This window comes from Nicotiana tabacum, chromosome 1, assembly GCF_000715075.1.
Source record: "Nicotiana tabacum cultivar K326 chromosome 1, ASM71507v2, whole genome shotgun sequence".
In the NCBI taxonomy this organism is placed as follows: domain Eukaryota; kingdom Viridiplantae; phylum Streptophyta; class Magnoliopsida; order Solanales; family Solanaceae; genus Nicotiana; species Nicotiana tabacum.
Window position 1 is genome coordinate 15,561,158 of NC_134080.1, and position 7,863 is coordinate 15,569,020.

A 7,863-nucleotide genomic window follows, 5' to 3' on the forward strand; every position below is an offset into this window, starting at 1 on the left:
AGTCATTTCAGTACAGACAATCATGGACTTTTTTCCTTTTTAACCACTTTGCGAACCTTTGTTGCTCGAGAGCTGACAACTCGGATCGTCATCTAGTTCTATTGATGATGCCTTATTTGCGGATCTTGTCCTCTTGTCATACGTCTTCAATGAAGACATCATGTCATTATCGTCTATAGTTTCCTATAGGAATAAACACAATTAACATTCAGATACTTAATTTGTTAAAAAAAAAAACACTAATCGTATCCATGTCTATACAGTCGTTTAGCCACTATTTTTATATTTAAGCAGAACAAATTAGACTCAAATAATGACTTTCTTTGTTATACTATGATGAGAGAGAAAAGTGAAGCAATTGCAAAACAAATTTATAGTTTTATCAAAAAGTTTCATGCAAGTGAATAAAGTATTTTGTGGTGTATTAACTGAGTTTTAGCATTTCATGATTTACGCATAAAATACAATCTTGTGATACAAATATTAATACAGTTTATCAAATTTTTTTACAGCATATATGTTTACTTACTACTGAATATAAACATTTGAATTCTAAAAACTGAGTTCTTTAGTGAATCCTTCAAAGAATCTGTGTTTGTCCAGATCTAAATTTTTATTGTCAAATATATCTATCCATATATATATATATATAAGTAAATTAAGTATCATTGTAAAGGACAAATTAAAAGTTAGCAAAGTATTTATCTCACATTCCTTCTCTTCATCTACACCTTGAATAGTATTGAAGTCATGGTCCTAACAAATATAAAAAAATTAAGTCTTGAAAAAAGACTTAAATATGCAAATTATCGGAAATCTACAACTTAAATATGTTATGATGTTTGTGAACAACGATCACATACGGCGAAGGTATCTGAATGTGGAACAAGAGTATATTTCTTTATGAAATGCTCCCTATCTGTAAGCTTAACAATACTGTAAACTTCATCATCTGAATGTTCAAACTCTTGCGAAAGAAATAACAGGTAGGAATATAGCTCTACGAACAGGAAAAAAAAGAAAAAAAAAAGACTACAAGACTAATATTACTGCCACTAGGATGACAAAGGAATACACCCAGCTTCCCCTTGACCTTCTACCTTAATCCTCGACTTCCACACCCTCCTGTATAGGGTAACGTCCTTAGTAAGTTGAAGTTTCGTCATGTCCTGCCTAATCACCTCCGCCAATACTTCTTAGGCCTACCTCTACCTCTTCTCATGCCCATCACAGCCAATCTCTCACAACTCCTCACGGAGGCATCAATGACTCTCCTCTTCACATGTCTATACCATCTTAACCTCACTTCACGCATCTTTTCCTCCACAGAGGCTACTCCACCTTATCCCGTATAACTTCATTTTATCTTGCATATTTTATATGTTACTTGTGGGCTAGCTTGTGATCAAACAGGATAATTTCCGATGGTTGTACAAGCTAAAGAGGGGAAATGGTGTGGAGAAAATGTTCTCTTAGAAATTACAGTATTTCATAATTCAATTGTAGGTGAGGAATTGAGCAAATTGACATTCCAAATTCTAATATTGTTTTTTGTTTATTTTGTGTGTTACCTACCTTTTAGTTAGATTGACTCCGGTAGTGGTTGGTAATTGATTGTAATATTCTTTCTATATTGTTGACAGGAGATGGATGGAATGAAGGAAAAACCATAAAAGCATATGTATACTTGAGTTCGAAGATCATGTTTTAGCATGTCGTTCTCCATCCCGGTGCGTTTTCTCTATGTATACTCTCCTTTTTCTTTACTGTAATCTTCTTCTGGAAACTGCATCTGTTCTATGTTGATTGTCTTAATTATGAGGAAATATTTGATTCTGATTGAGATTTAATTTTATTTTGATTAATTGCAATTGATTGTAATTTATTTTCCTTCCTAAAATAGTCATAGGATGTAGCGTATAACTACCTCTGCTTAGGGATGTGAGAAATACACAGAAATACAAGAAACCTTTTATTTTTCTCAAAATCTACTTGGTATCAGAGTCATTACTGCCTTTTGAGGTGAGTTATCTCCATTGCAGCACTAGAGTTTTGTTTTTATCAAAGAGGTCGAGTTTTCTCTCTCTTGGTGGTTGTCCGAAACACAAACTCCTTCTAGTTAGTTTTTCTGGGAATTTTCTTTCTGTTAGAGTCGCTGGATTCCGAGCCTAACCCTACCAGTTTTAATTTTTCTGTTTACCGAAGTTAAGGTTCCGTCGAGACAGATTTAGTTTCCGGCGACGTAGATTATTTTTGAGTAGTTTTCTCTAGATTTCATTCTGATTAGGCAGAAAATAAGGAGACATTCAAGGAGACGGTTCCCGGAGAAATATTGTCTTCGGATAAAATTCACTTTCTCCGTCACCTCCTAGCAAAACTTGACTCCGCTAATATCGCCACATCTAATTATGTGCAATCGGGTACTGCTTTTGCTACTTAACCCTTAGTTCTTGAATTGTTGATTCTGGTACAAAATAGACACATGACAGGTTCTTCTAAAGACATTCAAAACTATTCTCCGTGTCTCAAAGGCGATAATGTTAATATAACTAATGGTTCTTTAACACCTGGAAAGGTACTGTTGTTTGTACTCCTAATATTAAACTATTGTCTCTACTCCATGTCCCTGCGTTCCCGGTCAATTCTTTGACTGCTATTTGTCACTTTTTACTTTTTAGCAGTAGCCAATAAAATAAAAGTTCTTAGTGCGTTCTTCAACATTGTGTTTGTAAATAATTATTAATAGAGTTTAAAAAATGAATTATACAACCAAATCAAGATCGTTTTCAAATAAAACTAGCTGTTTTTAAGAGCGATAAATAAAATGACCAAGGAACTTAATTATATTATAAGATAAACTTTCACATAATTAAAAGAGTGAAAAGTCACATTTCATGTTGCTTATAGCTTAAACAAGAATTGATGGTGACAATTTAGGTTCCAATTTAGTAGCCCTCAACGAGCTTTATCATCCAACATATGGCTTTTCTCTAATAAGGCCATGCGCATCGGGGCAAAGCCATACAAGATTGCAACAAATGTCAGTGGTACGAAAACAATGACGATCCGCTAGCGGGACACCGTAACAAAAGGATTGGTACGTTCAACTATGGCCTTGGCTTTTAAGATCTCAACGCCGATCAACTCGGGCCACTCATATGGAATTGTATCTCCCGGTTGTTTGCAACTATTGCCAGTACAACCGCAATTAAGACAAGGAGGATATACAACCATAGATTGAGTAAGAAATAGAAAACCAAGATAAAAAAGGATTATGATTTTTTCCATTTTAGGCTGTTTGTGATGTTACTCAAATGGGGAAGGAGCTTCAACTTTATAGGGATGTTAAGATCTACTTACCACATATTCATACCTTATTATTAATATGTCACACCTTTTATTAATCTTACTTGTTTGACTGCACTCCCAGATTTTATAACATATATATGTTCACATCTGTCACCTTTTATTAAGATAATTTATTTCCTTTGATGATAGATTTTGTCATAAATATGTTCACACTCGTCACTTGTGTACATTCTCAATCTCTAAAAGGTCAATAGTTATATCCGCACTAGTTGTTTATATCAAATTAAGTTATTTAATCTTAGCAATTAAAAATTAATGTCATAAATACACCTCAATTAAGTAAAGTTAGATAATATGTATGTGTAAGAAAAATATATATTTTGTACTGATTGGTTTGATGTAACTGATAGACTTTTTTGATAGATATATTCATGTTTCATAGTGCAATAATATTCACTACAACTTTTTCAAAATTAAGGTGACACTACTTGCATTTTCAATTGTTAAGAAGACATGTAAGTCAAACTAAGTATAGTTTCACAAGGTAAAGGCGCAGTTCGTGATCTTTTGTTTGTCATGGAGTCGACGTAAGCGGATGATGTTGGTAAATAGTCACTTTTTTGGTCGCTATTAGAATTTAGCCATATTTTAAATTGTAAAGGCAAAGTAGCCACTTATTAATGTAATGGTATATGTATGGACAAAAATACCCCTATCTAAAATACGAAAGAACTCCAGTACTGGATTTCGAACATTTGTAAGTTCAATATCTAGGAATTATTTCTGGAGTTCCCCTATATGTAAAATCCAGCACCGTATACTTGAGTTTGAAACTTTGAAAGGTAAAATTCCAGCATCATATGCTGTTTTAGGACTTTAATGTTCTACTCAATTTAAAGAACCAGAAGAAGTTCCATGAGCAGATAAGCAAAGAACCAGAAAGACCAAGCCCTGCTCGACCACTTGGTACAAAGAATGTGGTGCGTCCACGAGCAAATGGAAGCGCCAATGGGTCAGCCAACAGAAGGTTGTCTCTTAATTCACACCAAAATGGTTCTACGTCAACAGCTAAAAATGGGAAGACAGACCATTCAAGAAAGGTGCCTCCTGTGAACAATTTTGCCATTTCAAAAGTTGATGCAGCCTCTCAGATTTACTCAAAAGATGGTGGCCCAGCACACCATAGTAGCTACTAAATAAGAGACGTATATGTGATATCTTCTTTTATCATTAGTTGTGCAGTTCATGTAGCAGGATAAACATTTTGGCGAGTAATCATATAGTGGAGACCAACTAGCTATTTGTGTTATAGTGGCAATTGTTGGGTTTTATGAATAAAGGTTTGAACGAGAAATAGAGGGAAATAAAATTTTGGATTGGCTCCTTTTAAAAAGGAACTTTATCCTTCATTGGATAGGAAGAGAAAAATTGTTGCGCTTATATATAGAAACACTTCTTCTAACTATTGAAAAATTGAGAAGAGCAAGCCTCGCACCATAGTTGTCATCGCTCGGCTCGGCTTCAGAGAAGTTGGTTAATTCCCAAATGGTCCTTAACAAAAATTTAAAAATTTCCACCAAACAGACACACATCTCCGAACAGGTACCTTTGCACCTATTGAGCCACAAATTCATTAGCTATAAATACAGAGGGTTACCATTATTATCTGCACTTCTGCATTGTTTTTCAAAGCAAAAGCAAAAAATAAGCATCAAATGTGATTTGACCCGCCTTTCGAGTTCGTCGAAGTTGTGTGATTTGTAATGCCGCTATCACATAATAATATTCTATTCTATCCTGAGATGAATTAATCCAGAATCTTGGCCAACTGTGAAGAGACTAAATTCCTTAAGGACACACAAACAACTTGTGGGCTCGAAATGATTTTCTGTTTTTGTTTATTGGACTAACGTTTCATTGCTTCTATGGTTTTCTAGTTTTGAACACAGATTGAAAACAACAATATTAGAAAGTCCCTTTGAAAGAAAAAGCTTAAAACTCCAGTATCATATGCTAGAGTTTCACCTTTAGAGGGCCTGAACTCCAGTACACACCGCTGGAGTTTCACCTTTAGAAGGTCTAAGAAAACTCAAACACCAGAAATTATTCGTGGATTTTGAACTCTAGCACATTATTCCGGCGTTCCATTTGCCAAAGCTTCGAACTCCAGGACCTATTATTGGAATTGTACTCTGTGTTTTAATTAGGGGCAAAAACATCAATTTAAAATATGGCTACAATCTATTAGCCGGTTCAAAAAGTGGTTAGCCCAACTAATTTTTACGACATAAGCTACACACAATTTTAATACTACTTTTAGTGTCCATCTCTTTTTGGGTAAAAAAAGAGGCTATTATTGATACTTAAGGATGCATTACAGTGATACTGCTAGTGGTATTAACCATAGGTACAGTACTAGTAGTAGCATTAGTGTTACTGATAATACAACACAGATTTCCTAGAGTAGCTAGGTTGTTACAAACATTAGTAGAGATTAGTTTGGTAGTTCCTACGCCTTCTGCATCTTCTTGGATAAGTTTCAAGATAGTAGTAGATGGAGTCAAAATAGTGGAGTGGTTGGATGGAGCCCTCCTTCTTCCTTGTTGTGCTAATGCATGGGCTACCTTGTTACTCTCCCTGAAGCAATGTCTGATTTGAGGATTCCCCAGTTTCTTCAGTTGGTACCTGCATTCAAGAGCAATATTTAGATAAGTGGGGGTAGTCTTGTTCAAGTAAGTGAATGACTTTGGTAGAATCTGTTTCTATTTCTAGAGATAGCAGTTGTTTGTCCCATGCGATCAGGAGTCCTTGTTGATGTGCTAGCAGCTCTATATAAGTGTGATTGTAGCCAAATCGGCATTTAGCAAAGGCCAAGACAGTTTCCATTGGCGTTTCTGAAAATTCCCCCGATGCCTCCACCCTGCGTTGCACTTGTGAAGGATCCATCTGTATTGAGCTTGTAGTGGCCTAATGGGGGTGTGTGCCATATAATTTGGACACAGTGCTTGTTCTCCGAGCTAGTAACATATTGTTACTTCAATTTTGTTTCCATATTGTTACAATTTCATTTCCATATTGTTACAATTGATATTGTGGTCTACTTCAATTTACTCTTGATTTTCTAATAGTCTTGGAAGCTTCTATTTACCTTATATAATTCATCATATAGTGTTGTGTGTATAGTTCTACCTCCACAAAGGTAGGGGTAAGGTTTGCGTACATACTACCTTCCCCAGACCCGACTAAGTGGGATTATATTGGATATGTTGTTGTTGTAGTTATAGTGTTATGTGTATAGTTGGAGACAGAAGATTTTCTTTTTCTTTTTTGTGTTCTGGAGGTAAAGGGTTTCATAGGTGGAAAGCAAATTCTTGAACGCTGGTGGTTGAACGAGGTTTCTTAATTTTGATCATTACAGCTTTATCTATCTTACAAATACATGACTGTTTATTGCTTGCCTGCAGATTTCATTTCTATGAGTCCTACATCAAGTAATCAGCGGCGGATGTAGTGTGTTAGCAATGGGTTCAATTGGGAACCTATAACAACAACAAATACAGAGGTAGGACTCATCAAGTAGGCAGTGGCGGATGTTGATTATGGCACCCAATCATAATCAATCTCTTGATCAAAGACTCTCCCAGCAGGATCGTCCTGTACTGTGATGTTTATAGGCAGCTCGTCCGTTATGTCCATTTCAATCAACACTCTGGCATACGAGATCCTTGCTGAATTTGTTGTGCAGTCATCAGCATATACATGCCTCCCTATTTCCACTAGCAATTCTGCTCAAAGTGATCTTTCCCAAGCAGTTTTGAGGCAAGTTAGAAAATATTACCCATAGTGGGATGGTTTTAGCATTTCGTCATGAAAATTAATCTCAGCAGACCAAGGCTTCAAGATTACTGGTTTATTGTTAAGGATGATAGGAAATATTATTGGGTATGTTGTTGTTGTTGTTAATGGTGTATGGTCCCGAGTATAATACCTCGTTCCTATCATCCATACTACTGAAGAGTAAAACAAAATGTCCTACATGAAATACTTGAGATAGATGCTTTTATTTACTTTTTGTATCACATACTTTGAGTTTATATCCTTATCCTTAAATCTATCAATAAACTGGATTTAGAAAGAATTAAATGGTTATGAGAAGTATGCTGAATAGAGACTGTATTTTGCCACTTCAATTTGAAGGTGGTGCTTCATTAAAAGGCCTTGAGGATGTCGGTAAAGATGAGTTTTACTAAAGTCTATCTTGTGTTTTTTAATGATTCAAACATGATAATTTCCTAGGCTGTACAAGTTAAAGAAGGGTAATGGTGCGGTAACAACAACAACAAACCTAGTATAATCCCACGAGTGAGGTCTGGGGAGGGTAGTGTATACGCATACCTTACCTCTATCTTGAGGGGTAGAGAAGTTGTTTCCGATAGATCCCGACTCAAGAAAAGTATGATGTGGCAACAAAGTTCTACATAATTCAGTTGTAGGTGAGGAATCAATCAAGTTGACCTTCCAACATCAAGCCGGTGCTTTTTCTCTCTGTAGACT

At 35.6% G+C, this 7,863-nt stretch overlaps 1 long non-coding RNA gene across 1 annotated transcript; it reads left to right on the forward strand.

The window, feature by feature from the left end:
• The first annotated feature begins 1,060 nt into the window (after positions 1-1,060).
• Positions 1,061-7,380, forward strand: LOC107770337 (uncharacterized). The gene is made up of 3 exons (XR_001644586.2): positions 1,061-1,506; positions 1,644-1,730; positions 6,774-7,380. It is a non-coding gene; the product is annotated as an uncharacterized LOC107770337 (long non-coding RNA).
• Positions 7,381-7,863: the final 483 nt, after the last annotated feature.